The 15,679-nt window shown below is 36.2% G+C and overlaps 1 pseudogene; it reads left to right on the top strand.

Moving 5' to 3' along the window:
- The first annotated feature begins 7,905 nt into the window (after positions 1-7,905).
- LOC129024247 (small nucleolar RNA U13) lies at positions 7,906-8,030 on the top strand (annotated as a pseudogene).
- The last annotated feature ends 7,649 nt before the right edge of the window (positions 8,031-15,679 follow it).

The raw sequence follows: 15,679 nt of genomic DNA, 5'->3' as shown, positions 1-15,679 counted from the left end.
AAACTACTGATTTCTTGGGGCATTGTCTCTATAAATTTATCACAAAGCATTGATGGTTTCACCATTCTTCCACTCAAGCTTCACCATAAATTTGATGTTTGCTCTTGCTTCAATTTTAGCAGAATTCATGTTGCTCCTGATAGGGACTTTTTTCAAACTGATGTCTTATTCTTCCTAGTGCTTCAAGCCAGATCTTGTTCAGATATTTTATCACAAGTTATTATAAGTTTATTGTGGTGCAAAAAATTTTTGAAATAGTTTTCTTTATATTCTACATTTTCTATGAACTTTTCAAAGATCCTTTGTATAAGAATTTAGTATAATACAAGTGGCATTTCTAATCAATGAGGATGGCTATTTGATAAATGTTATTGAGATAATAGTTAACCAGTTGGGAAAAAATGTAGATGATTAGATTGTCATTTAGCACTGTACACTAAAATAAATTTCAGAGGAATTAAACATTTAAATATTTAAAATTAGACCATAATAGCCATGGAAGAAAATATTCATAACTATGTACATAATCCTAGGATGAAGATGGACTTTCATCTGTAATATATTCACATGAAAAAGATCAAGAGTCAAAGTAATATTAGCATTTTGAATTTTTGGATGTATGTGCATAGAACATAGCAAACTGTTAAAAGGAAATGTGGCTGGATGTTTGGATTATGGATAATTGTATTTGCTTCATTAGGCTTGACTGTATTTTGCAAACTTTCTATAAGAGATATGCATTTTGTTTAGCTTTCTATAATATTTATTATTTCTAATTACAAAAGTGAGATATTACTTATAGCAAGTGAAATAGTGCAGAGATGTGTCAAGATAAAGTTCCTAGTAGTCTCCCCATTCACCACCCCATCTAACTCTTTCCATTTCTAGCCCATGAGGCAATCTAATTAACAGGTTGGTGTCCCTGCTTCTCCATGTTCATACACGTGCACACACACACACACACACACACACACACACACACACTGTATATACATATAGTTTCTGTATTTTTCTTTTCAAAATAGAATCATATTGTTAAACACATATTGCTCAACAACTTGCACTTGTCACTGTGCAAATCAATAAAGATCGAAGTTATTTACAATAAGAATGCCTTTGATATTTCATAATTTATTCAAGCATTCTCCTTTTGAGGTCTTTACAAACAATGCAGAAAATATTTTTGAACTTTCATTCTTATATGTTGCTGTACTTCTATAAAAATGGAGTTCTAAAAGCTGGGTTGCAGAATCAAAATGCATATGGATGCATAATTGCAAAAGATATTGCCAGATTATTTTCCAAGATTGTAGTAACCACGGTAAGCAGAATTCTAAGATGTCCCCCTCTTCCCACTGTGTACACACCCTGCACAATCCCCAGAACTGTGGATATGATAGATTCCCTGATTCTATTACCTTACTATAGGGACATTATCCAGGTGGATCTTACCTAACCACATGAGCCCTTTAAAAGCAGAGCGTTTTCTCCAGCTGATCCCAGAAAAAGAATTCAGAGATTCAAATGTTACACAGCAATAGAAAATTAATACGTAAGACTTCGCTCTCTTGAAAGCATTGTATGAGGTAACTATATTCATTTTCTCACCAGCACCGAATGTTAAATATGTTTTTAAATTCAGTCTATTTGATAAGTAAAAAAGAGTACCTTATTTTTGATACATGTTTAATAAAGAGTATCTTTATTTTGCATGTCTCAGTAAAATCAAGAAACTTTCCATATGTTTTTAGTTAGATTTCCCCTGAGTTAATTGTCTGCTCACATGCAGTACTTTGCTTTGACTATTTTGCTGTAGCGTCATTTGTGTAACTCTTGTCAAGGGCTTAAGCAATCTCTAAGCAAGAGCATAGGTGCTAAGCTGACTTTCTGCCCTTTCAAAATTTAGTTGGAAAGGAAACAACAAGCCCAAACTGGTTTGGACCATTTTTACTCATGGCAGAGCATGCAGCACAAGCTCCATGTTCTCTATATGTCCCTTTGTCCCTAAGTCCCATCAGGGAAGGGAACGACACAGAACAGGCCTGGGCAGATCCTGCACACACATCCGTGTCCCATCCCAGATGAGGAACCCTGAGCTTAGGAAACTTCCCATCTTTTAAGTGGCTGCAAGCAAACCTGCCCAAACTTTGCTCCACAGAAAGAAACTATATTATCTTTTTCAAGAAACAAATCTACTGTCTGACGTGGAGAGAGATACCATCTCTAGCTCCCAAGCCTCTGTGCTCTATACAAACATCGTGGAAAAGATAGTCTGGAACTAAAGCTGTCATAAGATGTGTAAAAACACCAAGGTGAATTGCCTCTGAATAAATCCACCTCTCATTTCCACATTTTTATGATTACAACACTCTGTTGGCCATTCAAAATAATCTAACCAACAGCAGGTGAGACCACTTCTTTCAATTTGTAAGCACTTGCAGATCTCTTATTACCAGTGTTTTCTGGGAGAGAAGGAAGTTAATGCCGGCTTTCACACAATTATAATCCCAATGGAAAACATGGAACCCCTGGGGAAAAAAAGTTGTTTACAATGTTTAGAGTTTCCCCACCATGGGACACACATCAGTCAGCAGCCCAGGTTGACAGAGGCTTTGGGGTTTAATCCCAGGAATGTAAGAATGGGTTATCTGTAATTTATTAAGATAACATACCACATCACGTATCATAATAACAGCTAACACTATATGACACTATTCTAGTAGCTTAAGATATTTAGCCCTTTAAAACTTCCCAATAGTGTGGTTGGTATGAGTGCCATTACATTAAATAAGAAAAACAATAAAAGCGTCTTAACTGGTTGCCGTCCAAAAGAAATTCAATCAAATTGAAAACCATTGCTTTAGTTAAATGAACTCTTTAAAAATGTGTAATAGATGTTTCCTTAACATGAAAAAGAATATCAATGTCAACAACCAACTTCATACCTAAGAATGAAAAACTAAAGATAATTATGTTAAACCTATGCAAAAGAGAGACAAACAACAGAGAAGACTGGTGACATTGTTTTATGAAACAATTCTCAATACAGATTTACAGAAAGATTAATCCAAATTAAGCCTGTTTCTGTAATGCCACTGCCCAGTGAGTGCAATTTTTCACGAGGAAGACACTCTCTAAGCTATAGGCTTCAGACTTCTCCTAACTATCCTCTTTCTTCTCCTCTCCACCTCTACCACACAGTCACAGAGTGTACACAGTTGTTCCCAGTTTCCCATGATTGGGAAGGACTCAAACACTATGATGGCAGGTCAACTTTCTGTCATCTTGTCCAAGGGAAAAGCACACTAAGCTGGGAGTGAATGAGCCTGACCTAAACAGCAGCAGAGAGAATGAGTAGAGAAAGGAGCCACTGAGTTGGAGGCCTTAGAGCCACAGGAAAAGAGCTGAAGTCTAGCCCAGTGGCATTGCTGGTTACCTCCTGTGGCCATGATTAATTTACGAGCTCAACTTTGTGGGAGTTTTCTATTTGACATTTCAAATTTGCAAGAAATTTGACTAAGTACTATTGAGAAGAAAATTAACATTTGCCTGAATTTTAGAAAGGGAGATTAGAACAGGCCACTGGGCGAATCACAGGTAGGATGATGGGGAGAACTTGCCTGTGTCTGTCCTCTTCAACCCAAGAACCAGGCTCTTCAGCCATCACAGGGGGCTCAACGTGGCTGCTTTATTACCTGCAGCTTGATGTACATATGATATCCAACTAACAGTGATGCTGTGATAGAATTTTCACTTCTGAGGGCAGTATTTCTCTTCCTTTCATACAAGTACACAAAATTACACTTTCTAAAAATGAGAAAAGCCTGAGTTCTTCAGAACAAGTCAGACATAATAATAATGCTTCAGACGTTCCAGGTGTCTGTAAGGCCAGCAGTTAGAGTGAAACCTTCTCTTTGAACCCATTCAACCAGGGTGAAACTCTGCCAGTGGTAAAAAAGAAAGCAGCACGTGGTTTCACGGTATTCACCCTACCACCTTCCATAGTGAGGAGACAGAAACCTGTATGGGGTGAAGACCCTGGGAAAATGTGTAGCTGTTATTATTTGTCATGAAGGTAACTATTCAGGATCTGTTCTGTTCAACCAGCTTCTGATGACTTGGCCAGGAAAATAAAAAAAGAGACCTAAATACAGCACTGAGGGAAAGTGCAGTCTTAAACTTGGGAGTCTGAGAGATTAGAGTTCTGCTGTGACCTGTGTAGCCTTTCTAACCTATTGACCCCAATTTTGGGGGGATGCCCTATTTCTAGGGTGTCCTCAGAACTTCAACGGTAAGAACAAAAATATGAGAGGAGAAGGGTGGCAAGGAGGAATAGACACTGTCAACTCATGTGTAAGTTACTTAACATAAAGCTGGGACATAATAAGTACTTAATATATAATAGTTTTTACCAGGTGTGACTCACAAGGGTGGCTAGTACAAAGGTGGATTTGTCTTTTATTGCTATCAGTTCTGCATTAACACTATCTCTGGGTTACTATTAGAATCCAGGGCAATGCTAATAATAATGGACACTTACAATGTATCAGGCACATTGGATGCTAAAAGCTTTGGGTATTCATTTCACTTAGTCTTACAGAAGTCCGCTGAAGTAAGTATGGTTATACATTGCTCATCAATGACAAACCAGAGTCCTGGTCAGTGTGATTACAAAATTCATGTTTTTAACCATTGTGTTTATATGGTCAAGGTTCCTACAGAAATGTTCCTGGCAGAAATAGCATGACAGGTATAGGAGAGAGGATTACACTAAGGGAAGAATGACACCACGAAGAATCCCAGGGAGTGTAAAACTTTAGTGTAGGTCCAAATCCTTCTTGTGTCAGGCCTAAACTCAATAACCAATGAGATTTGCTCATCTAAGAAGAACGGTATCCAAATGCTCTCAGATCATTTAAATAGGAGATCCCAAGTCTTATTTTCATTTTTCCCAGCCTTTTCTGACAACTTTTAATTCAATACAAATTCAAGTCTTGAAATGTAAAATATACTACATTCTCCCATTTTGTGCATCCAGAGATCTTGTTTATCTTGGTAACTATTACATGGCCAGCACTTTGCACAATGCTTGGTATAGAGTAGGTGTTCAATTATTTTTTACGAATGAATGAATTTATAGATCTCTTACACTCTCCTGATTGTTCCTTCAAAATGATGCATTTCTGGTTATCTCCAGCCTCCTTGAAATAGACAAGAAATATTTTTTCTTCTTCTCCCAAGCCCATTCATTTCAGGTTCCAACTGGCATGGACTACTTTAACATTTGTCATTGTCTCCATTAAGTAACCCTACCACCATCATTTATGCCATTCCCAACATCAGCATGAAAAGCCTTTATATCTATGAGGCAGAGCGCAATGAAACTTTCACTGGAAAGTAAAGTCTTCAAAAAATTGCACTTTACATCTTAACAAATCAAATATGATCCCAGAGCACAGCTAGCATATAAGTGATTATATAAATATGGACTAACCTTCTTTCCACACAAATGATGTTTCGAAATTAATTAAAGGAATGGGAGGCACAGCAAGGGGAGGAGATTTCCAGGGCACGTGTTCTAGCTACCAGAAGCATTCTCGAAATAAATTGATATGGTGATATGATTTAGCCAATTAATCAAGAAGGAAGATAAGGTCAGAATTCCCTGTAAAAGCACCCAAAGCCCTATAAGAATGTCAGATCAGCCACAGTGGCTGCACACAAATGGGTCGAATTGCTTGTCAACAAAAATATCTTGAGGAACAACATATTTGTAATCGAAACATGTAAAATTTAAAACTTTTACTAGGCCACAAGAAACACAGTAGCTGCCGTACTTGTCCAGTGAGCATAAATTGTTACTGTTGGAAGATCTCACTTCTCCTGGCCACTGACTCAATTACTACTAAGTGATTTTTAAAAGCTGGCAAGCTAGTTTCCCTAGGACATAGTAGGTCATCATCACAACTCATATTTTGTATAAAAAGGACTTAATGGTGACTAACAGCACTCCTACATTTCAAAATCAAATGAACATCTACATTTCTCACCTTTTTTTTGATCTTTTTGTGACATTAAATGCTCTTGTTCACTTTTCTTTACAGAACTCTCTTTCCATGGTTTAAGCCCATACTCTCACCTGGTTCTTCTAGTTCTTTGGACATTCTGAGTTTCCTTTACTTTTTGTCTCCCTAAATATTAATTTACTCAAGCCTCTGTCCTCAGTCCTCGTTCTTATCCATGGCTTCAATTCTGTCTTTATGTTGTTAAAAACCCCAATTTAAATATGCAACCCAGATCTCTCTCCCAAATTGCAGCTTCATACATCCAACTGCCTCTGGTAAGCTCCACTTGAGTAGACAAACTCAAATATCATGGTCCAAAACTGAACTCACCATGTCTTCATCATTATCTGCTCCTCCGTGTTTTCTAACAGTAGTAGAAAAAACATGGCACCAGCCAACTTGTATTCAAGTCAGAAACTTGGCAGTCATCGTAATTGCCTTCCCTTCCTTACCTACACTCCAAAAACTTAACCATGAATCTAGATAAATCCTGTCACCTAGGTATTTCTCATACCCATTCCTTCTCTCATTTCCCAGTGCTACTACCTTTTTTCAGGTTTCCCTGAGTCTCCTTTGTAACACCCTTGACAACATTTAGTGCAATATCAATAATGTGTAAAAACAAAACACAAATCCATAATAATCTCATTCAACATCATTTAATTATTTTTCATTATTTTAGAATAATTATAAAATATTTTCCATCGTCTATGAGGCCCTTTATAAACTGCCTTCTGCCAAACTGTAGCCTCATCTCTTTTCAAACTTCTTGGTCTTCTCAGAAAATGCCTCACTTTTTCAGTCTTTCCTCTGTTTTATACACAGTGCCCCTGCCTAGGATGTCTTTTCTTCCTTTCTCTGCATACCAAACTTCCATACATCCTTCCAAATTTAAACTAGTGATGTTCTCCCTGTACACTCTTTTCATAATGTCCATCACTATAACCTAATCACCACTGTCTCCCATGTCTACTCTTCCTCTGTTCTTACCTACTCTTCCCTCCAGCCCCTCAAGGGAGGCTGGATACCATTCCTCTTTGTACCATTTTACCAATTACACTAATCATGGTTGATGTGTCTTTCTGGTTTCTCTTCCTTTAAGTTATGAATTCCCTGAGTTCAAGGTCTGTGTCCTTCATTTTCATGTGTTCATAATCTAACTAGTAGTTGGCAGATGGTAGAGATTCAATAAATATTTGTCAAATAAATGGGTGGGGGCATGGGTGGATGAATGGATAGATGGAGAACATGAAGACAAAACACAATAATTAGTCTTAATGGTCCCTCCTCATTCAAATCATTGTTGTGAGTCCTGATAATGAATCACTACCTAACAACAACAAGTTAGTTTTTATTCCTTGGATAAGGCTGAATAAACATTTGAATGTTTTCTCTCCAGCCCTCATTTTTAGCTTTCACTATGGAAGCTTGTCTGCTTCCAATACCTTACTTTAAAGCAAATAATATAATGCAATTGATTATTTCTACTTACTATGTAAAAATCACGTTCTAATTCTGTCTCACTGAGATTATGCCCAGATCTCATTGACTGGTGTTTGGGGAATTTCAAAAATCATGAGTCAGAAGTTTAAAGATTATTAATAATCTCTTAGCCTAACTTTAGAGATGGCTCATCTCATTCATTGTACATGGATTTTATTATTTAAACTCCCGGGCAATAACCTACTTTCCAATTTTGTAAGGGTACTTCTCAGTTGCTAGATTTAACTATTACTAGTTCTTACATAATCTTAAAACTTGAAATACTGAAAAAGAGGCTTTAAAGTCAAGAGATAAAATCAGTGTTGAGTCTCAAAAAAATGGGGAAATATTTTTTGCAATCCTGTTGTGGTTCATAAGCGTGATAATTGGGTTTTCACACTAATACGTGAGATGTGCATTGTTAGAACAGTTTGTGGGAGGCACGTCTCACACAAAGTTCGTTGGCACATTACGCATCTGACATGAAAGAAAACAAACAAAAAAAGAAAAAAAAGGAATATTTTTGCCAAGTGTGATTTTAATATATGGAAGAATTCAGTTGTAGAGGATTATATTATATGCACTCTAAATGGAAAGAGCCCATGCTTAACAAACTTAGTAAAGATGTTTAGTATAGAAACCTGGCTTTTTAGTTCCTTAGGCAAGCTGTTCCATAAATCTAAGCTTTAATATATTCTCCTCAAGATGAGAGCAAGAACATGGGAATCAGACAGAGTGGTATGTGCACAACATATTTCATTTATATGTCATCATCAGAAATTGAATAAACACTAATGTATGACTGCATTTCTCAGGAAGCTATTGAATATCCCTTTAAATTGTAAAAATATATATTATGACTGAAACATGCTTACATAAGAAAGCTATAATGGCTCTATTTTTTAAGATAACATTTAGATATTTTTCTAATGGCTCAAGGTGATCAGTGTTCTCAAGATCAAGGTTCTCCTCTGTGTTGGCCTGCTTCTACAGCTAGAAGGATGGAGTAATCAAATCTTCAGTCAACATTATTCAACTCATTATGCATGAGACATTTGCTAAATGGTTTAAATACATTATCTCATTTAATACTCACAACCAATCCTATGAGGGACATACTAACATTATCTATTTCAGTGAAAAATGAACTAAGACACAGAGAGAATAAGAATTTGTCCAGTCACACATCACTAACTGGCAAAGCCAGGTGTGTCCAACTCCCAGTCTTTTCATGCACAACCTCCACACAATCTTCTTATCAAAAACCTGTTTTTTCAAAGTTGATCTCATGGAGGTAGAGTAGAATGATTACCAGAAACTGGGAAGCATGGTGAGGGTGGTAAAGAGATATTGGTTGATGGGTACAAAAATATAGTTAGATAGAAGAAGTAAGTTCTAGTGTTTGATTGCACAGTAGGGTGACAATAGTTAATAAGAATTTATTGTATATTTTAAAATAGCTAGAAGAGAAGATTTAGGATGTTCCCAAACAAAGAAACGATAAATATTTGAGGTGATGGATATTCTGATTACCCTGATCTGATCATTACACATTGCATACATGTACCAAAATGTCATATGCACCCCATAAGTATGTACAATTATTATGTATCAATAAAAAATGAAATAAAAGTCTGTGTTTTCTTGGTGGTTGTAGAGTTTGTTATAGGATCTTATATCAGACATTTAAACTCACTGTCTATGAATAATATGGATAGAGTATGTTAAATTTCACAGTCTAAATTTTTTTTTTTTTTTTGAGACAGAGTCCCACTCTGTTGCCCAGGCTGGAGTGCAGTGGCACCATCTCAGCTCACTGCAACCTCCACCTCCCAGGTTCAAGTGATTCTCCTGCCTTAGCCTCCTGAGTAGCTGGGATTACAGGCACGTGCCACCATGCCCAGCTAATTTTTGTATTTTTAATAGAGATGGGGTTTCACCATGGTGGTCAGGCTGATCTCAAATTCCTGACCTTGTGATCCACCTGCCTCGGCCTTCCAAAGTGCTGGGATTACAGGCGTGAGCTACCATGCCGGGCCTAAATTTTTAAATGTATAAAGTCTAAGGTTTCTTTAGCTTAAACATGTGATGACTTTTTCATTTTGTTTATATAATAAATTCTTACTAAGGTATAAATGATAAATGACTGATGACAATTTTTATATGTTACCTACAGAGACCAACGTGGCAGGCATTTCCATTTATTAAATAATATCTGCTTTAACTTAAAAGAAGCTCATTTAGAAAAGATGCAGGCATCAACTGGGAGCAAATGCAAAAGCATTTTTCAGCACCAATTCTGTCCCAGATCTATCAGTACATGCTATACTGACAGCTACCTTCTTTACCTATGTCAAAGGTAAGTTACTCATTCAATGAATCATTGTGACAGGCACTGAGTTCAACTGAATATGGTTCCTGAAGACCTCCACTTTAGCCTGTGTGGTGGGATACATACTCTGAAGGACGCTCCAACTGTAAAGTAGCTAGATCCTGGATAAAACAGGCCTTTGAACGTATATTTCCGGGAGATCTCTGAAGGCGCCAATCAACAACTTTCTCACCCCATCCTTTCCCCCCCAAAAAAAGAGAATTGAAACCTGAGAGGGAATCAATGGGCAACAAGCAAGAAAAAGACAAGATTCTCTTCAAGTTGTTTTGATCAGTATTGCAGATAACTGAGAAACTAAGCATCAAGGAGGTTAGTCTAAATCAGAGATTCCCACAGTAAGCCAGAAACCTAGATAGAGGTGAAATGGTCTCAGTTTGGCAACCTCTTGGCTGCTAGCAGAAACAACTGGAAATCCTCTCTAGAGAAAAGCACTTTCAATCTATGGTCAGCTAAGAATTGTATACTATTGAAACTACCTTACAAAAACAAAAGCAAAATAAAACATTTCCAGATAAATAAAAGCTGGTAGTCACCACAAACAAACCTTCCCTAAAGAAAATTCTAAGACTATATTTCAGTCAGTAGGAAAATGTTCCCTGAAAGAAGTCTAAGATGCTGAAAAAATCATAAGCAAGAAAAATGGTAAACATATAGGTAAATCTAAACATTTTATTTATAAGAAAACCATAAGAATACAGACTGACAGATGATCTTTACAAAGTAAAGACCAAAGCAAATGAATGACAATAATAGTACATAGGTCAAAAGGTTGAAAGTTAGGCCTCTTGTGCCAAACGGTTGGTCAACTTATGAATGGAAAAAAAAAAAAAAAAAAAAGTTCTTGAAGGAAATCATAAGTACTACTCCAGTGAACACATGAATGATAAGAAAGCAAAATAGCCTTATTGCTGATGTAGAAAAAGTTTGAGTGATCTGGAAAGATCAAACCAGCCACAACATTTCCTTCAGCCAATGCCTAATCTGGAGCAAGATTTTAACTCTCTTTAATTCTAGAAAGGCTGGAAAATGTGAAGAAGCTGCAGAAGAAAAGTTTGAAGCTAGCAGAAGTCCCAGAAGGTAAGTTACTCATTCAATGAATCATTGTGACAGGCACTGAGTTCAACTGAACATGGTTCCTGAAGACCTCCACTTTAACCTATATGGTGGGATACATATTCTGAAGGACTCTCCCACTGTAAAGTAGCTAGATCCTGGATAAGATAGGTCTTTGAGGTTCATGAGGTTTAAGGAAGGAAGCCATCTTCATCACATATAAGTGCAAAGTAAAGCAGCAAGTGCTGATGTAGAAGCTGCAGCAAGTTATCCAGAAGGTCTAGGTAAGACAATTGATAAAGGTGGCTCTACTACACAACAGGTCTTTCAATGTAGATGAAACTGCCTTCTACTAGAAGGAGATGCCATCTAGAACTGTCATAGCCAGAGAGGAGAAGTCAGTGTCTGGCTTCAAAGCTTCCAAAGACGGGCTGACTTTTTTGTTAAGGGCTAATGTAGCTGATGACTTTAAGTTGAAGCCAATGCTCATGTATCATTCTGAAAATCCTAGGGCTCTTAAGTAAAAATCTACTCTCCATGTGCTCTATAAATGGAACAACAAAGGCTGAAAGACAGCACATCCATTTGAAGCCTGGTTTACTGACTATCTTTAAGTCCATTATTAACACCTACTCCTCAGAAAAAGAGTCCTTTCAAAACATTACTACTCATTAACAATGCACCTGATCACCCAAGATATCTGATGGAGATACACAAGAAGACAAATATTGTTTTCATGCCTGCTAACACAACATGTATTCTGCAGTCCATGGACCAAGGAGTAATTCTGACTTTCAAGTCCTATTAAAGAAATGCACTTTGTCAGGCTATATCTGCCATAAGTAACAATTCCTCTAATGAATCTGGGCAAAGTCCATTGAAAACTTTCTGGAAAGGATTCACTATTCTAGACACCATTAATTTTTGATTCTTGTTTGGAGGTTAAAATATCAACATTAACAGGAGTTTGGAAGAACTTAATATCAACCCTCATGAATGACTGTGAAGGGTTCAAGACTTCACCGGAGGAAGTATTACAGATGTGGTAGAAATAGCAAGGGAGCTAGAATTAGAAGTGGAACCTAAACATATGACTCAATTGCTGCAATTATATGCTAAAATTTGAATGGGTAAAGAGTTGCTTCCTCATTCATAGGAATGAATGAGCAAATAAAGTGTTTTTTTGAGATGCGATCTATTTCTGGTGAAGATGCTGTGAACATTGTTGAAATGACAACAAAGGACTTTGAATATTCCATAAACTTAGTTGGTAAAACAGGAGCAAGGTTTGAGAGGATTGATTCCAATTTTGAAAGAAGTTCTACTTGGGTAAAATGCAATCAAACAGCATTTTGTGCCACAGAGAAATTTTTCATGAAAGGAAAGTCAATCAGTTCAGCAACTTTATTGTTGTCTTCTTTCAAGAAATTGCTACTGCCACCACAACATTCAGCAGCCACCACCCTGATCAGTCAGTAGCCATCAACATCCAGGCAAGTTTCTCTACCAGCAAAAAGATTACAATTTGATGAAGGCTCAAGTGATCACATTTTTTAGCAATAAAGTATTTTTAAATTAAGCAGTGTACGTTATTTTTAGACATGATGCTATTGCACACAGTAGGCTACAGTATAGTGTACATATAATTTTTATATGCACTGGGAAACCAGAAAAATGCATGTGACTGTCCTTGTTGCTATAATCTGAAACTGAACCTACCATATCTTTGAGGTATGCCTATAATTTCAACAGAGACTGTATGGCCTGCAAACTTGACAGTACTTACTCTGACACTTTACAAAACAGTTTGCTGACCGCTGACCAATATGAAAAGACACAGAAAAGTTAAAATATTCAGTTTATCTGGAAGATGTTTTTAATTAGCTTTTTTACACCTAACAAAGTAGCTTCAGAAAATAACAAGAGAGTTAAAGAAAACTTAAGTAAATGGAAGAGTATAATATGCTCATGAATTACAAAACTCAAAATTGTTATAATGTCATTTCACCCCATATAGTTCTATAGACTCAGTTCAATCCCAATTTAAGAACGCAGCTAAGATTTGTTTTGGTTTGTTTTGTTTTGTTTTGTAAATTGACAAGCAAATTCTAAAATGTATATAGAAATGTAAGAGACCTAGAAAAGCCAAGACAATCTAACAGAAGAACAAAACTGGCAGACATACACTGTCTGACTTCAAACCATTATGAAACTGAAGAAATTAAGATATTGTGTAATATTGGCACAAGAATGGAGCAATAGTACAGAATAGCTATTAAGCAAGAAATATACCTACACATATACAGTCACCTGATTTGTGTCAAAGACACTAATTCAGTCAGGAAAGTACAGTCAATTCAATAGATAGTGATGGATTCAGTGGATATCCATTTTTGAAATTAACTTTAGACTCAATCTATGCTACATGCAAAAACTTATTCCAAATGAACCATAGACCTAAACGTGAAAGTTAAAACAATAAATATTCTAATAGAAAAAAATAAAAGAATCTCTTTCTGAACTTGGGAAAGACAAAGATTTCTTAAACAGGACATAAAAAGCACTAACCATAAAAAAAGATTAATATATTGGACTTTCTTAAAATCAAGCATATGTTGATCAAAAGACACTATTAAGATAATGAAAATGCAAGAAACACAAAAATAAGACAGTTTCCATACGTATATCTAACAAAGAATTATTATTCAGAATATATCTTCAACATTTTATAAATTGGTATGGAAAAGAGAAAGAAATCCAATGGACAAAAAAGCCAAAATCCAGTCATTTAATAAAAAAAGATATTGAAATAACTAATAAATATATTAAAATGTGCCCAGCATCCATAGTCATCAGAGAAATGCAAATTTAAAAACCACAATGAGCTGGGCACAACAGCTCATGCCTATAATACCAATACTTTGGGATGTGGAGGCAGGAGGATTGCTTGAGGCCAGGAGTTCAAGACCAGGCTGGGCAACACAGCCAGATCCGATGCCCCCTCCACGTCTCCACAAAAAAAAAAGAATGTTTAATTAGCCAGGCATGGTGGTGTGCACTTGTAGTCCCAGCTACTTGGGAGGCTAAAGCAGGAGGATCATTTGAACCCAGGAGTTTGAGGCTGCAGTGAGCAGTAACTGTGCCACTGCACTCCAACCTGGATTGCAAAGCAAGACCCTGACTCAAAAATAAAATAAATAAATAATTTTTAAAAACCACAGTGGGATACTACTACACACCCACCAGAATTACCAAAATTAAAATATAGAAAATGCCAAGTGTTGACAGCATGTTGAGCAACTGGAATTCTCATACAGTAATGATATAAGAGTAAATTGGTACCATTATTTTACCAAAGCATTCAGTGATATCTACTAAGGCAAAACAGATGCTTGCTCTATGATTCAGCAATTATACTACTGGGCATTTATCAATAAATGTAAATGTTTATGGTCTCCATCAAAGATATGTACAGGATGTTCTCAGAAAAGTTATTTATTATACCCCTAAACTGGAAACAACTGAAATGATTGTCAATAATAGAATGGAGAAAAATTCACATAATGGAATTCTTCATAACAATAAAAAAAAATCTACTGATACAGAAAACAACACAGATAAATCTTAAACCATAATGCTGAGCAAAAATACATATTTTATGTTTCTAATTATATAAAGTTCAAAACCACACAAAACTTATCAATATTGGTACAAGTTTGAACAGTGGTTTCCTTTGGATATTTACAGAATGTAGATACAAAGGAGGCTTCTGCAGCTCAAGAAATATTCTACATCTTGATGAGGCAGTTACACAGTGGGATGTGTGTATGTACATATATGTAAAAATTCTTTGAACTAGACATTTAAGATTTGTGTATTTTACCATGTGTAATGTATACTCAATATTTTTAAAGTTTCCAAATACATAAAGCAAAAATTTATAGAACTATAAAGAGAAGTTAACAACTTCACCATCTGGTATTAGATTTCAACATGTATCTCTCATTAATAAATAGCCAAGCACAGGGTGGCTTGCACCTGTAATCCCAAATCCCAGCACTTTGGGAGGCCAAGGTGGGTGGATCACTTGATCTCAGGAGTTTGAGACCAGCCTAGGCAACATGGCAAAACTGCATCCCTACGCTGGGCGTGGTGGCATGCACCTGTAGCCCCAGTTACTTGGGGGGCTGAAGTGGGAGGACTGCTTGAGCCCAGGAGGCAGAGGTTGCAATGAGCTGAGGTGGTGCCACTGCATTCCAGCCTGGGTGACAGAGCCAGACCCTATCTCAAAAATAAATAAATAAATAGCCAAGCAAACAAAAAATTAGCAAAGATATAAAAAATTTAAACATAATATGATTGATTTAATGAACATATATAGAAATGGTTCCCAATAATTAAAAAAATACCCTTTTCTCTCATATATATGTGAAATGTTTGTAAGACAGCAATAAGTCAAATCCAACAAATTTCAGTTATTTGTTGTTATATTAGAACACATTCACAGAGTACAATAAAACTAAGTTCAAAATAAATTAAAAAATTAAAATTCTCATATCTTTTCAAAATTGTAAAACACAACTGTGAGTAATTCATGGGTTAAAATAAAATCATAATAGAAATTTCAAAATCTTTAAAACTAAACAATAATAAAAACATTACCAATCAGGACTGCCACTTGACATGA

The sequence above is a fragment of the Pongo pygmaeus genome, chromosome 1 (genome assembly GCF_028885625.2).
Source record: "Pongo pygmaeus isolate AG05252 chromosome 1, NHGRI_mPonPyg2-v2.0_pri, whole genome shotgun sequence".
Taxonomy (NCBI): domain Eukaryota; kingdom Metazoa; phylum Chordata; class Mammalia; order Primates; family Hominidae; genus Pongo; species Pongo pygmaeus.
This window is presented reverse-complemented; position numbering and strand designations above follow the sequence as displayed.